The sequence below is a fragment of the Lycium barbarum genome, chromosome 4 (assembly GCF_019175385.1).
Source record: "Lycium barbarum isolate Lr01 chromosome 4, ASM1917538v2, whole genome shotgun sequence".
In the NCBI taxonomy this organism is placed as follows: Eukaryota; Viridiplantae; Streptophyta; class Magnoliopsida; order Solanales; family Solanaceae; genus Lycium; species Lycium barbarum.
In genome coordinates, this window is record NC_083340.1 from 70289020 (window position 1) to 70304971 (window position 15952).

Below are 15952 nucleotides of genomic sequence, written 5' to 3' on the forward strand. Positions count from 1 at the left end.
GACCTCAGATGCTTGTATTGGTGGGATGGCATGAAGAAGGATATAGCAGAGTTTGTTGCCCAGTGTCCGAATTGTCAGCAGGTTAAGGTCGAGCACTAGAAGCCTGGAGGACTATTGCAGGAGATGGAGATTCCGACCTGGAAGTGGGAGGGGATCAATATGGACTTCGTCATAGGTTTACCTCGCACTCTACAAAAATATGACTCTGTTTGGGTCATCGTTGATAGGCTGACAAAATCAGCCCACTTTCTTCCAGTCAGGACTACATATTCAGCTGAGGATTATGCCAGGTTGTACCTTAAGGAGATAGTGATACTTCACGGGGTTCCCACAACTATTATCTCTGATAGAGGAGCCCAGTTCACAGCTAACTTCTGGAGATCCTTCCAGGAGGGATTGGGGACACAAGTGAGTCTCAGTACGGCATTTCACCCTCAGACTGACGGACAGGCCGAGCGTACCATTCAGACACTACAAGATATGTTACGGGCCTGTGTTATGGATTTTTGGGGTAGCTGGGACGATCATTTGCCACTTATTGAGTTCGCTTATAATAATAGCTACCATTTGAGTATTTAGATGGCACCGTATGAGGCCTTGTATGGGAGGAAGTGCAGATCACCTATTGGCTGGTTTGATGTTGGTGAGACCAAGCTGATAGGCCCAGATATGATTCAGCAGGCTGTTGATAAAGTGAAGGTTATCTAGGAGAGATTACTCGCAGCCCAGAGTCGGCAGAAATCATATGCCGATAACCGACGTCAACACTTAGAGTTTCAGGTTGGTGACTGGGTGTTCCTGAAGGTGTTGCCCATGAAAGGTGTTATGAGGTTTGGCAAGAAAGGGAAGCTAAGCCCGAGATATATTGGACCTTATCAAATTTTCCGAAGAGTAGGTCAGGTTGCCTACGAGCTAGACCTACCAGCTGATTTGGAAGCAGTGCATCCAGTCTTCCACGTGTCAATGCTTCGCAAATGTATAGGCGATCCTTCCAGAGTATTCCCCGTAGATGATGTCCAAGTAACAGAGGAATTATCCTACGAGGAGCAGCCTATAGCCATACTTGATCGGCAGGTTAGAAGGTTACGAACTAAGGACGTGGCTTCAGTCAAAGTATTATGGAGAAACAACAATAGGGAAGAGTTGACCTGGGAAGCCGAGGAGAAGATGAAAGAAAAGTATCCTTACTTGTTCTCTACGCCTACAGGTAACTCAAACGCCTCACTTGATTATATAAATTGCCTGATGAACTATATGTTATAACGATAAGGGAGACTTCCCCAAAATTCGTATAGAACGTCACGGGACCAAATTCAACATTCGAAGACGAATGTTCTAAAGGGGGGGGGGGGGGGGGGGAGAATGTTAGATCCCGTATTTTATACGTCGAGTTATTCGCGAAGGAATCGACGTGAGATAGAAACCTCAGATTTTTAATTTCTAAACTAGAACTAATCAGTTATAAATTTTACTTAGTATAAAAAGGTTATTGGAGATTAGGAACTACTTAATTGTGGTGTTAATTAAAATTTTGTGACAACCATGAACCAAGAAGGAACACCAACGTGCAATACACAAAAGATGACTCAAAGTCATCTAAAACAAGGCTATTATGGAAGACATACACATATGCATTTAATGTTGATTCATCCACTACACTTTCATTATATTGTGGACAATAAAATTGGAAGAAATATACATGTAATACTCGGCCAAGATGGCTGAAAATTGGAGGAGAAAAGTTGAAGCAGGCAATTGAATAATGAAGGCATGCATTATTTTATGAAGACATAACATGTTGGAGGAATCATTTCATATTTAAATATTGACCATTCATCGTGTATGATTGCAATGGACAAAGGGTAGTGTATGAATCATCCACCACACAAGCAATTGTCTTGTAAACAATTTAAAAGAAAGAAGAAAGGAGAGACAAGGGGGGGGGGGGGGGGGGGCTCGGCCAAGAGGCTAGCCGAAAGTTGAAGGGAAAGAATTAGAATTTTAGTGTAAAGTTTATTTGAGTGGCTCAATGTCATGAGTGGAGCATGTGGACACCTTGTAGGCATCATAGTTTAACCAAATAAGGACTAAGGAGATCAGCAAATACATTCATTTCAACTACACAACACAAAGAAAGAAAACCTAAACCTAGAGAGAGAAAGCTCGGCCACAATGGCTGATTTTTGAGCTCTTGAGTCTTGATCCAAAAATTATTTTCCAAGGTGTTTCAACCCTTTCGAAGGTCCCTAGAAACGTGAAGATAGTCATTGGAGCAACAAGAATCATTTTCATTTCAATTCACAAACTCTAGCCAAGTTGAGAAGTCAAGTTGTCAAGGTAAGATCTAACTTTCTTTTTCATGTATTAAGGGTGATGTAGATGTGTAAATATAAGTTGTATGCATGAAATAAGTTGTGTTGATGTGGGAACATGATAGTAACAATGAGGTTATAGGTGTTGATGTTGAAGTATGGTTGTAACTTGATGAACATGAATCGCATGCATAAAATCATGAATGTTGGTGTTGGAATGACTATGTTGCCGAGGGGACTATTTTGGTGGAATTAATGAACTAATTTTATTTAAATAATATGGTTGTTACTATCATAGATCTCATGGTAAAAAGGAATGAAAAGAATTGGAAGGTTAAAAGTGAAGTTGTGTTAGTATGAAAATAATTGAATCTATGATTTTATGTGAGTGATGTTGAAGCATGTTGAAACCGTGTATGGACTGTTTTTGTAAGAAGTTAGTGAACTGATTTACTTGATATTTTGATTGTTATTGTCATGAATTTTATGATGGAAATGAAGGTGTTTAATGGTTGGAGTTGAAACCAAAGTCGTTTGTGAGTTGTTGTAAGGATTATAGAGATGACGATGTAGCTTAGTTGCGTATGAATTGATGTTGTACTTGTCGTGAGGATAGCTGGTCAAAACTTACTGAAATTATATGAAAAGAAGACATGAAATAATGTGTAATAATCATATGTGGTTTGCTTAGTATGTTCGTAAACGTTTGCAAGAATTCCGAACATTTTTATGTTGTCTGTTAGGGACTGTTTTGGACATGTTGTTGGTTAGGGACTGTTTTGGACGTGTTGTTTTGGCTAAGTTGGAAAAACTAATTATAGTTAAGAATATAAATCATGTTGTCATAGTGGTTGGGATGTTATAGAATCGTTTCGACGAAATGTTATGACCATAGACTAACAAGAATAAATTGGACGTGTCATAATCGCATGTAGACTATTATTGGGTGTTGTAATGTGCGGACTGTTTTGACACGTTGTTGTTATTCTTATTGAGCTTGTGAGATTAATGATAATTAAGATTATGCATTGTGTGGGATAGGCTATTATAAGTTGTTACATGCAAACGTTAAGGCTACGAACTATTAGAAGTAACTTGAGAATGTAGTAGCCGTATGTTAATCGTTATTGCATGTTGTGAATGTGGGCTGTTTGGGATATTGTGTGGGCTGTCCGGATTGGTATTGAACACATAATTATTGATGTTGGATTGGTTGTATGTGGTTGGATTGGATACAAGAGAAAACGTCGTCTAAACATCTAGAAAGGAGTTACTAACGTTAGAATACGTTTTGAATCTCCCCGTAACTTAAACGTAGTTGTTGGCATCTAAATATAGGTTGAAGTATTATTGGGAAGCGTATACATATTGTGTGACGAATAAGCGCTAAAGGTATGTGAAGCTAACCCTTCTTTCTTTTTGGCATGATCGTTGTGAAATGAATATACGATATATATACGATTCCAAAGGAAATTCCTATTCTTAGAGCCACTAGGATGGCTATTGATCTTGATTCCCATAACTTATGTTTTGTTTTATATATATTGATATGTACACATGATTTCAAAGTTCCATTTTGATATGATCCACAGGGACATCCGAAAGGTATATGGTATGACTATTATTTGAAATTGCGAACGATGGTTCGTGTTGACTATCCTATTGAGTCCTTAAAAATGTTTTGAATTGCATATAGTTTCTCACTACTCTGCTCGTGCATACCTCAATATATCTTTCACCGAGTCCCGGGCCGGGTATGTTATCGTGCACACTTCCACTGCACTGTTCGCCGAGTCCCTCATTAAAGGGTCGGGTAAAATATATATACATATATTCTGGAATTATGCTATGTTATGGTGTTATGCTGTGTTATGATGTTATGCTGTGTTACGGAGTTATGCTGTGTTACGGAGTTATATTAAATTCTGGAGTATGCTGTGTTATGGCGCCAGAGACGGGGTGGCGACCATGTTCACCGAGTCCCATAATGGGGCCGGATCTGACATATGATATTGATGTGCATGAGTTATGTTTCAAAAGCAAGTACTTGGTATTCTGGTTATTGTACTCATTTTCTGTACCTCTTATTTTAGTTATGATCCCATTTACTTTATTTCATGCTTTACATGCTCGGTACATATTCCGTACTGACCCCCTTTCTTCGGGGGGCTGCGTTTCATGCCCGCAGGTGCAGATACTCACTTTGGTGATCCGACAGCTTAAGATTACCCTTCTGCTATTTTGGAGAGTTCCGTTGTTCCGGAGCCCAGATTTGGTATAGATCCTTTCTAATCTAAATATATGCATATTTTGACTAAGGGTACGACGGGGCCCTGTCCCGTCATATTTACTGTTGAAACTCTTAGAGGTCTGTGGACATATGTGTGGGTTGTGTACGGGTTCTATTCAGCTGTGTCTATACGATGTGCTGTGGTATGATGCTCGTCTATAATGGCAGCCTTGTTGGCTTGCATAGGATATTGATATGTGATGGCAACCTTGTCGGCTTGCTTTTATATGTATAATTATGCGACAAATCTGAGACCATGGTTGGTCGTTATAAGATCCATATTGAGTTTGTTGTGAAAAGAACATATAGCTAAAGAACATGTATATGGGTGTCCAGGTCGGGCACCAGTCACGGCCTACGGGGTTGGGTCGTGACAAAAGTGGTATCAGAGCGGTTTATCCTCGGAGTGTCTACAGACCGTGTCTAGTAGAGTCTTGTTTATCGGTGTGTTGTGCACCACATCTATAAACAGGAAGCTACAGGACATTTAGGATGTCATCTTTCCTTCTTATCCTAGATCGTGCGATAGAGCTATAATATTAAGATGATCTAATAGACTATTAAGTTTACAGCTTTGCCTCCGAAGAAAGCGACAGCTGGCCAGAAGGGAAAAGCGATAGCAGGGAATACTAGCCAGACACAGAGAGTTACCAGGGCTCGCGCCCAGTCTATGCCTGAGGTTGGGTTCCAGTCCGCTAGTTCTGCTACATCGTCAGCTCCAGAGGAACCTAGGACAGCGATAGCTCCGGGTCAGGGGGCAGCTCCACCGCCAGTTGCAGAGGACCCAACACCTGAGCCTCCAGCTCCTCAGCCAGGGGTGGAGGATAGAGCTATGAGCGATGCAGTGCAGTTACTCACCAGACTGGCGGCAGGACAGGCTCACAGGCAAGGACTAGGGGTTGATCAGATAGATAGACATGACAGTCTGAGAGCCCGTGACTTCCTAAGGTGTAACCCTCCAGAATTTTTCGGGTCGAAGCCCGAGGAGGACCCGCAGGATTCGTTCGACAGATGCAGCGTACGCTGAGATTAATTAAGGCTTCTGAGACTGAGTCTGTGGAGTTAGCTTCGTATCGACTGCAGGACGTAGCTGTCAACTGGTATGAGTCGTGGGAGTTGTCTAGGGGCGCGAATGCTCCTCCAGCAGTGTGGGATGAGTTCGTGGAGGATTTCCTTGGCCATTTTCTGCCACCAGAAATGCGGCGAGCCAGAGTCGATAGATTCTTACGTCTGAGGCAGAATGGCAGGAGCGTTCGGGATTATAGTCTCGAGTTCGATTCGTTAGCCAGATATGCACCTATTATTGTAGCTGATATGACCGATAGGATGCATCGATATGTGATGGGGTTGGATCGTTATATGGTTGATAGCTGTATGGTAATGGCCTCCCAGCCAGGGATGGATATTGCTCGGTTGCAGGCGTATGCCCAGGGGATGGAGGATCGACACAGGGGGCGTCAGCCCGATAGAGACTATGACAGAGGCCTGCACAAGAGAGCTAGGTCAGCCGGCCATCCGGGTGAATTTCGAGGCAGGCAGCCTCAGTAGCAGCACAGTAGATATCCTTGTCAGCCAGCACGGAGTGCACCCCCACAACTCACTGGTAGGAGATTTGATAATATCGGGTATTCAGGAGCCGGTCAGAACTCCCAGGCTTCGGGTTCACAAATGCCTAGAGTTCCGTTTCATACCCACATGTACAGATAGTCGGTTTGGTGACCCTCCTGCTTAGGACTTCTACTCAGCTGTCTTGGAGAGCTCCACTGTTCCGGAGCCTAGACTTTTGGTACATATCTTATGATGTATGTATATGTTTATCTAGGGGTACGGCGGGGCCCTGTCGCGTCATATTTCACTATCGATACTCTTAGAGGTCTGTAGACATATGTGTGGGTTGTGCATAAGTATTGTTCAGCTGTGTCGATATGGCATACGTATGGTATTGACATGTTGTGACAGCCTTGTCGGCTTGCGTGTGGTATTGATATGTTGTGGCAGCCTTGTCGGCTTGCGTATCATATTGACATGTAGCGGCAGCCTTGTCGGCTTGCGTATCATATTGACATGTAGCGGCAGCCTTGTCGGCTTGCGTATCATATTATATTTTGATTAGTTATGACTCCTCGGGAAACAGGTTATCTGGATACCTATAAATGATGACGTTATGAACCTTTGAGGTTCTTTTGCAACGTTTCCATATTGTTCTTAAGAATCAGTTTGTCTATATTTAACAGGTACGTATACGAGTGTCCAGCTCGAGTACTAGTCATGGCCCAAGGGGTTGAGTCGTGACAAAAGTGGTATCAGAGCAGTTCATCCTCGGAGTGTCTACAGACCGAGTCTAGTAGAGTCTTGTTTATCGGTGTGTTGTGCACCACATATATAAACAGGAAGCTACAGGATATTTAGGATGTTACTTTTCCTTCTTACTCTAGATCATGCGATAGAGCCAAGAAATAGGAAATGATATCCCTTATATACTGACCTTTGATTTCAGCAGGAGAGCGGTGTCGACAATAGAAGGTAAATAATGCTACTGGAGGTTACAGAGGTAAGATATTTCATCGAGGTTACGCTATCAGAAATTGTATATACAGAGGGGCAAACTGGCCATCATCAAGGTAAGTTATTGTAAGTATAGTTAGAAAATGGATTAAATGTATATATATTGTTAATAAGTTCAGTCATAAGGCGCGCACAGAAGAAGCTGAAGGAATCAGTAACGGTAAGCAGAATATATGTCAGATATAGTGTGAATGTTGCAGATATGATTGAAATGCAGTTAAAGATTGAAAGGGAAAGTAAACAGGAAAGTGTAACAGGTACAGTTCGAGTTGGACATACGAGGTAAGTTCATCATTTTCATACTGTTATTGATATGGGGAGCCCTGTGCGGCTATGATACGATATAATATATGTATATATATGTTGGCCCTGTGAGGCATTGTTGGTATTTCCTGCGTGCGGGTTTTGAGATAGTAAGAAATACAGAGGAAACTCTGCCAAAATTTTCCTACAAATAAAAAGGGAATGAGATATAAGTTCATAATATGTCTTGAAAGGTCATGTCAACAGTAATGATAGGATTTGACCAAGTTGCAAGTCTGACTTCGAGAAATAAGTTAACCGTTGGATTGATGGTAATAGTAATTATGAGGTCGATGTCAATATGGTAAAAAAGGAAATGCTAGGATAATTTGGAAGGGCTTATGATAATAAGAGATGATTTAAAAAAGGGCGGGCAAATTTTAATAGAGTTATATTGAGGTATCAAATGAATTGACAAGAAGGGGTAAATTACGACGAGTTTATAGTTAGAAGAACTAATAGTATGATTGAGACAAGAGTACAGAGAAAGAAGAATTGTGATGAATATGAATGTGTTGATAAAATAGCTTGTGAGGTATTAAGGATAAGATTGGCCAGGAAGGGTAAACGGTTAAGTACGCTTACTTCACAGAGTCTAATTAAACCATAGTAATAATCATGAATAAGGTTAAGAAGTGTTACACTATAGGATTGATTACGAACGGGATATAATGCGAATATAATAAGGATTGTTATGAAAATGAGTAAAAGACTAGTGAGGAAGTGGCTAAATGTCACGACCCAACCCCGTGGGTCGCGACTAGTGTCCGTACTGGACACCCGTACGTACCAAACAACCCAAACTAGCATATAAACAGAATATACAGATATAGAAGGCAATTGGCGTTACTAATTACCACAAATAAAACAGATATAACGCGGGGAAGCCGATAAGGCTATCGCAGAACATATCAACCCAAAACATATATACAACCCACATGTATGTCTACAGACCTCTACGGATAATAGCAGAATCATAAGACGGGACAGGGCCCCGTCATACCCATGAATAACATATATATATGTACAATAGAAAAGTATGTACCAAAATATAGGCTCCGGACAAGAGAGCCCTCCAAGACAGCAGAATAGAATCCTACGCGGGCGGATTAGCAAATCGATCGTCTGTACCTGCGTGGCATGAAACGCATCCCCCGAAGAAAAGGGGTCAGTACGGAATATGTACTGAATATGTAAAGCATGGAGCACAGTAAACAGAATCATAACCGGGACAGAAAGTGCAGAAAAGGAGTGAGATGTCCAGAATATCCAAAATACATATTTACAAATCATAATTAACGTATGCAAAAACACATGCCATATCCGGCCCCCGTCAAGGGACTCGGTGAACAGAACGTGGTCGCCACCCCGACACTGGCGCCACAACACATCATACTCCAGAATAGGGAATAACTCCGTAACATATCATATCATATCAGATGGCCATATCGTATCATATCATATCATATCATATCAGAATAGGCGTACATGGCACAGCATACTCCACAACCCATGTACATGTATACCTTCCCCCTCACATCGAGGCACGGCGAACAATGCAATGGAATACGCTTGATAACATATCCTGGCCCGGGCTCAGTGAAGGAAACATTGAGGCATCCACGAGTGGAGTTGTGATAAACTAAATGCGACATAAAACAAAATACATTTACAAAAACTCGATGGAATATCTCGACAACAAATCTTAATACTGAAATCGCACGATAATCCTAGTGCGTGTATTTCGGATATCACAATAGGTTGTATAAAAATAATCTTTCTGGGATCGTTTCCTTGTTCCAAAGTAGTTTATAAGACTCAACGGGATATTTACAACAATTGTCATTTAGTAGTTAGAAGAGTAGTTAAAACATTTCCTTTGAAATCGCTCGAAGATAAGTCATTACGCAATAGGAGGGAAATCGGAAATAGTGGGCCCACCTCGAATCAATTTAGGTGGGGGCTCAAATTATATACATTAAGCTTATGGAGTCGTCTATGATAGTGTTAGGGCAACCCCATATCCTTTTAGGCAATTTATAGACGCTTACACCATTCTTTCAACAAAACATAGAACATATAATTCAATTCTATTGAATGGAAAAGGCTTAAATTCAAACTTGGATTTCTAGGAATAGAGTCGTCCCCGAGGCTCGTATCCAAACCTATTATGTCTAAGACATGCCAAGAGAAGGAAAAGTAAAGCTTTACATACCTTATTCGCCTCTTACGCTTCTCCAACTCAAATCCCGTTTCCTCCGAAATCTACAATTGGTCACAATTACCAAATATCAATTACAAGCCTATAGGAATTCAATCTTAACTCATACTTGTCTACAGAAATTTGGGCAGCATCTCCCCTATACATACAACATCCCCGAGATTTAACTCGGCCCCAAATATCAACAACCATACCAACAACAATACCAAAAACATCAACAATCGAATTAAAACGCATTCTAGCATGAATAGTATTCTTCTCCACATAGTGCGACAACTTCCAATCTAACTTCGTACTTCCAAACCAATATCAATGTTTTCATATTCATTTACTAATCAAGATCATTCCAATACAATTCGGAAGCATTTCATATCATTCTACAAAATATACGAAAATTCCACCAAAACCATAATTCATCCGAAACTTCTAATCTTCGACATAAATATTCATAACACATTTTCATCTTCCAATTTCATTAACAATAATCATAATTCACACCTTAACAATTTCATTTTCATCATTACATAAATCTACCAAAAATCACAAAACTTCCCATAACAACTTAACAACCAATCTTTCATGCTAATATGGACTTGCATCCCTCCAAATTCACCAACCAACATAATAATTCACATTTAGAACTCCACTTCCATAACTACATAAAAATTACATTAAAATCACATAATTTCCTATAATCATTTTCAACAATTTTTCATGCCAACTTGAACCATTTTTCTTCCATTTCCATCACAAGGCTTCAACAACACAATTAACATAACAAATAAAATTTTAATCATCCCTATCCATCAACCCCATTTTCGGCCATACACCCATATTCCCATAACACACAATTTTTTCATACCCTACATTCCTTTCCACATTCTACAACACATATATATATATATTTCTTCCAAGACAAAAGAAGTAAAATCTTACCTTTTTCCTCTTAGCTTCTTCACTTGACCAAGGAGCTAATTTGACGAAAAAAGCGGCCTATCTTCCGAAACAACTACACCACGTTGTAGAGGGTCCTTGAATTAGTAGGAATACCACAAGAAAATAATTTTTGGAACAAGATTTTAAGGGGTGAAATTTTGGGGTCATTGGCCGAATGGCCTTCAACTTTTGCTCTTCTTCTTTTGTTTTTCTCCTTCTCTTATTTCTTGAAGCTTCTAAGGATAATGATCCTGTTTTAACTAATTTAACACATGGAAAATTTAATAACCCGATAGGCTTGGGCCATGTATGGCCGGCCACCCTCACTTTTGGGCCTTATTTTCTCTTTTTTATTTTTTTGAGCCCAATTGGTTATGAATCTTGTTTTGTAATTCCCGAAACTAATTTCCAAAATTCCAATTTTGCCCTTGGCCTTCCTCAATATTTTCACATTAATATTTTATGAACAACTCACATGTATTAATTAAAATCAACATGTAACTTTATTTCTTACAAGTCAAAATTATTTTGAATTTTCCGAATATGCGAAAGTACGGGGTATAACATCCTCCCCCACTTTAGAACATTCGTCCTCGAATGTTAAATTCGTCTTATAGGGTCTTGTAAGCATTTGGGGAAGGTTCTTTATATGGGCAATACGTATCACTCATTCATTAATTAGCATAACCAGTTACGAAATTTAAATTACCTGTAGGCATAGGAAACAAGTGAGGATACTTCTTCTTCATTTCCTCTTCAGCTTCCCAGGTCATCTCCTCCCTGTTATTGTTTCTCCACAATACCTTAACGGAAGCTACATCTTTATTGCGTAATCTCCTCACCTGGAGATCCAGAACGGCTACAGGCGGCTCCTCATAAGATAGCTCCTCCGTCACCTAAATATCATCTACTGGAAATATTCTGAAAGGATCACCAACACATTTGCGGAGCATGGATACATGAAATACCGGAAGTACTGCTTCCAGATCAGATGGTAGATCTAGCTCATAGGCGACATTACCAATCTTTTGAACAATTTGATAAGGCCCAATATACCGTGGACTGAGCTTTCCCTTTTTCCCGAATCGCATTACGCCTTTCATAGGCGACACCTTCAGAAATACACAATCACCAACCTGGAACTCCAAAGGTCGACGTCGTTTATCAGCATATGATTTCTGTCGACTCTGGGCTGCTAATAACCGCTCTCGAATGAGTTTCACCTTATCAACCGCCTACTGGATCATATCGTGGGCTGATTAATTCAGTTTCGCCAACATCGAACCAGCCGATCGGTGACCTGCATTTTCTGCCATACAAAGCTTCGTACGGTGCCATCTGGATGCTAGAATGGTAGCTGTTGTTATAAGCAAACTCAACCAGCGGCAGATGATCCTCCCAGCTACCTATGAAATCAATAACACAGGCCCGCAACATATCTTCTAGCGTCTGTATGGTGCGCTCAGCCTGCCCAGCGCTCTGAGGATGGAATGCTGTGCTCAGACTCACCTGAGTCCCCAATCCTTCCTGAAATGATCTCTAGAAATTCGCTGTAAACTGGGCACCTCTGTCAGTGATAATGGATATAGGAACTCCGTGAAGTCTTACTATTTCTTTAATATATAGCCTGGCATAATCCTCAGCTGAATAAGTAGTTTTGACTGGATGGAAATGGGCTGATTTGTCAGCCTATCAAAAATAACCCATATGGAGTCATATTTCCGTGGAGTGCGAGGCAAACCTGTAATGAAGTCCATATTAATTATCTCCCATTTCCAAGTCGTAATTTCCATTTCCTGCAATAATCCACCCGGCTTTTGATGTTCAATCTTAACATGCTGACAATTCGGGCACTGGGCAACGAACTCTGCGATGTCTCGTTTCATGCCATCCCACCAATATAGGCATCTGAGGTCATGATACAACTTCGTCGATCCCAGATGGACAGAATAACGGGCATAGTGTGCTTCGCCCATAACCTGCTGTCGTAGCCCTGCAACATCAGGAACACACAATCTGCCTTGATATAACAATATCCCGTCTGGTGTAAACTCGAATGGAGTCTTCTCCTTTTCGTGGGCTGTGTCTCTGTACTTTACTAAAATAGTATCTTCATATTGGTGCCGCTTTATGTCTTCCCTAATAGATGATTCAGAAACCCCTCGGACAGAAATCCTCGTACCTCCGGAATCGGCCAGACGAACTCCAAGATTTGCCGGCTGATGAATATCACGTACTATCCCTTTCCTCTCTGGTTGCAAATCTGCCAAACTACCCATAGACTTGCGACTGAGTGCATCTGCTACAACATTAGACTTGCCCGGATGATACATAATATCAATATCATAGTCTTTCAGCAGCTCCGGCCACCTCCTCTGCCGCAAATTCAGCTCCTTCTGCTTAAAGATATACTGGAGACTCTTGTGATCTGTATATATATCAACATGGACGCTTTATAGATAGTGTCTCCATATTTTCAAAGCATGGATTACCGCTGCTAGCTCCAAATCATGGGTAGGATAATTTCTTTCATGCTTTTTGAGCTGCCGGGAAGCGTAGGCTATAACTCTGCCGTGCTCCATTAATGCACAGCCTAACCCAACGCCGGAAGCATCACAATAAATAACATACCCATCTGGACCCTCTGGAAGAGTCAGAACTGGGGTTGTAGTCAACTTCTCCTTCAGCAACTGGAAGCTTCGCTCGCAAGCATCAGTCCACTGGAACTTGGCTCCCTTCTGAGTTATCCTCGTTAAAGGCGCTGAAATCGAAGCAAACTTTTCCACGAATCTTCTGTAATAGCCTGCTAATCCCAGAAAACTACGTACCTCAGTGGGCGTAGTAGGTCTAGGCCAATTCCTTACGCCCTCAATCTTCTGTGTGTCCACCCGGATGCCATCAGCCGCAATAATGTGTCCCAAAAATGCCACTGAAGTCAGCCAGAATTCACACTTAGAGAATTTTGCATATAGTTTCTGATGCCGAAGGACCCCAAGTACCGCCCTCAGATGATCTGCGTGTTCCTCCTCTGACCGTGAGTAAACCAGGATGTCATCAATAAATACAATCACGAACATATCCAGAAACGGTATGAATACCCGATTCATCAGATCCATGAATACGGCTGGAGCATTAGTTAGCCCAAAAGACTTCACTCTGAATTCATAATGCCCATATCGGGTACGAATGCTGTCTTAGGAATATCAGGCTCTCGTACCCGTACCTGGTGGTAGCCTGACCGCAGATCTATCTTCGAAAAACACTTAGCGCCCTGCAACTGATCAAACAAATCATCAATTCTGGGGAGGGGGTATTTATTCTTTATCGTTACCTTATTTAGCTGCCGATAATCAATGCACATATGCAGCGACCCGTCTTTCTTCTTTACAAATAGTACCGGGGCTCCCCAAGGCTAGGTGCTGGGTCTGATGCAGCCTTTTTCTAATAAGTCCTTCAGCTGCTCTTTTAATTCTTTTAATTCTGCAGGTGCCATTCTGTATGGGGGAATAGATATAGGCTGAGTATCTGGCAGCACATCAATAGTGAACTCTATCTCTCGCTCCGGAGGAAGACCTGGAAGCTCATCTGGGAATATATCCGGAAATTCATTAACCACCGGTGCTTCTACTTTCAAGTCTTGTACCCGAACCAGATGATAAATATACCCTTTTCTGATCATCTTCCTCGCCTTAAGGTATGAAATAAACTTACCTTTCGGCGATGCTGTATTACCTGCCCACTCTATAACTGGTTCCCCGGGAAATTGGAAGCGAGCCACCTTTTTCTGGCAATCAACGTTAGCATAACAGGAAGCTAGCCAATCCATGCCCATAATAACATCAAATTCAATCATATCTAACTCCACCAGATCTGCCTTAGTATCTCGGCCACATATAATTACAGAACAATCTTTATATACCTGTCTCGCTATAATAAAGTCCCCAATCGGTGTAGCTACTTCAAATGGCTCTATAGGTTCGGGCGTTATACCAATTTTACTAGCTACGATAGGAGAAATATATGACAAAGTAGAACCTGGATCAATCAATGCATATACAGACCGAGAGAAGACCAATAATGTACCCGTAACAACATTTGGCGATGCCTCCTGATCCTGGCGGCTGGCCAAAGCATGGATGCGGTTTGAAGGACCGCTAGAACTGGAAACTCCACCACGGCCTCTGCCGCGACCTGCTGGTGCTGATGTACCTGGCCCCGTAGGGCACATAGCCACCGAAGAAGATGATGACCTAGTGGCTGATCCGGTAGGCTGCGCTGCACCTCCCAAATTACCCTTATACGGGCAATCTCTCACGGTATGGCCCTGACGGCCACAAGAATAACAAGCAGTTGTAGCACGGTAGCACTCTCCAGGGTGGTATCTCCCACAATAAGAACACTGAGGCCTGGGTGGCCTCATCTGACCGGAACTCCTGTCTACCCGCGAACCTGAAGCCCTGGCGCTCTGGCCTGCTCCTGAATACCCTGGGCTATCAAATCTCCTGCCTGAGAACTGCGGAGGCGTGCTCTGTGCCGGCTGGGAAGAATGCTTGCTAGACTGCTGCTGCTACTGAGGCTGCCTACCCCGAAACTCCCCAGAATACCCAGCTGATCTGGCCCTCTTGGGCTGCCTCCGGTCCTGACCCCTGTCGGGCTGATGCCCCTTATGCCGGTCCTCCATACCCTGGGCGCGCGCCTGTATACAGGCAATATCCATCCCGGGCTGAGCGGCCATAACCAGACAACTATCGACCAAATAACGGTCCAGCCCCATAATATACTGGTGCATCCGGTCAGTCATAGTAGCTACCATAGCAGGTGCATATCGGGCCAATGAGTCAAACTCCAGACTATAATCTCGGACGCTGCGGCCCCTCTGTCGCAGCAATAAAAATCTGTCGGCCCTAGCCCGCCGTAGCTCCGAAGGCAGAAAGTGGCCAATAAAGGCCTCAGTGAACTCTTCCCACACTGCTGGGGGAGCGCCGTCGCCCCTGGACAACTCCCAGGACTCATACCAATTAGATGCTACATCGTGCAACCGATATGAAGCCAACTCAACAGACTCCGTCGCAGAAGCCTTAATCAACCGTAATGTACGCTGCATCTGTCTGATAAACTCCTGGGGGTCCTCTTCGGGCTTTGTCCCGAAGAACTCTAGAGGATTACAAGTCAGAAACTCACGGGCCCTCGAACTGTCATGTCTATCTGAACGATCACCCCCATATCCGTGCCTATGAACCTGCCCTGATATCAACCTGGTCAATAACTGGACCGCATCCCTCATGGCCCTATCCTCCGCCTCTGGCTGTGGAGCTGGAGGCTCGG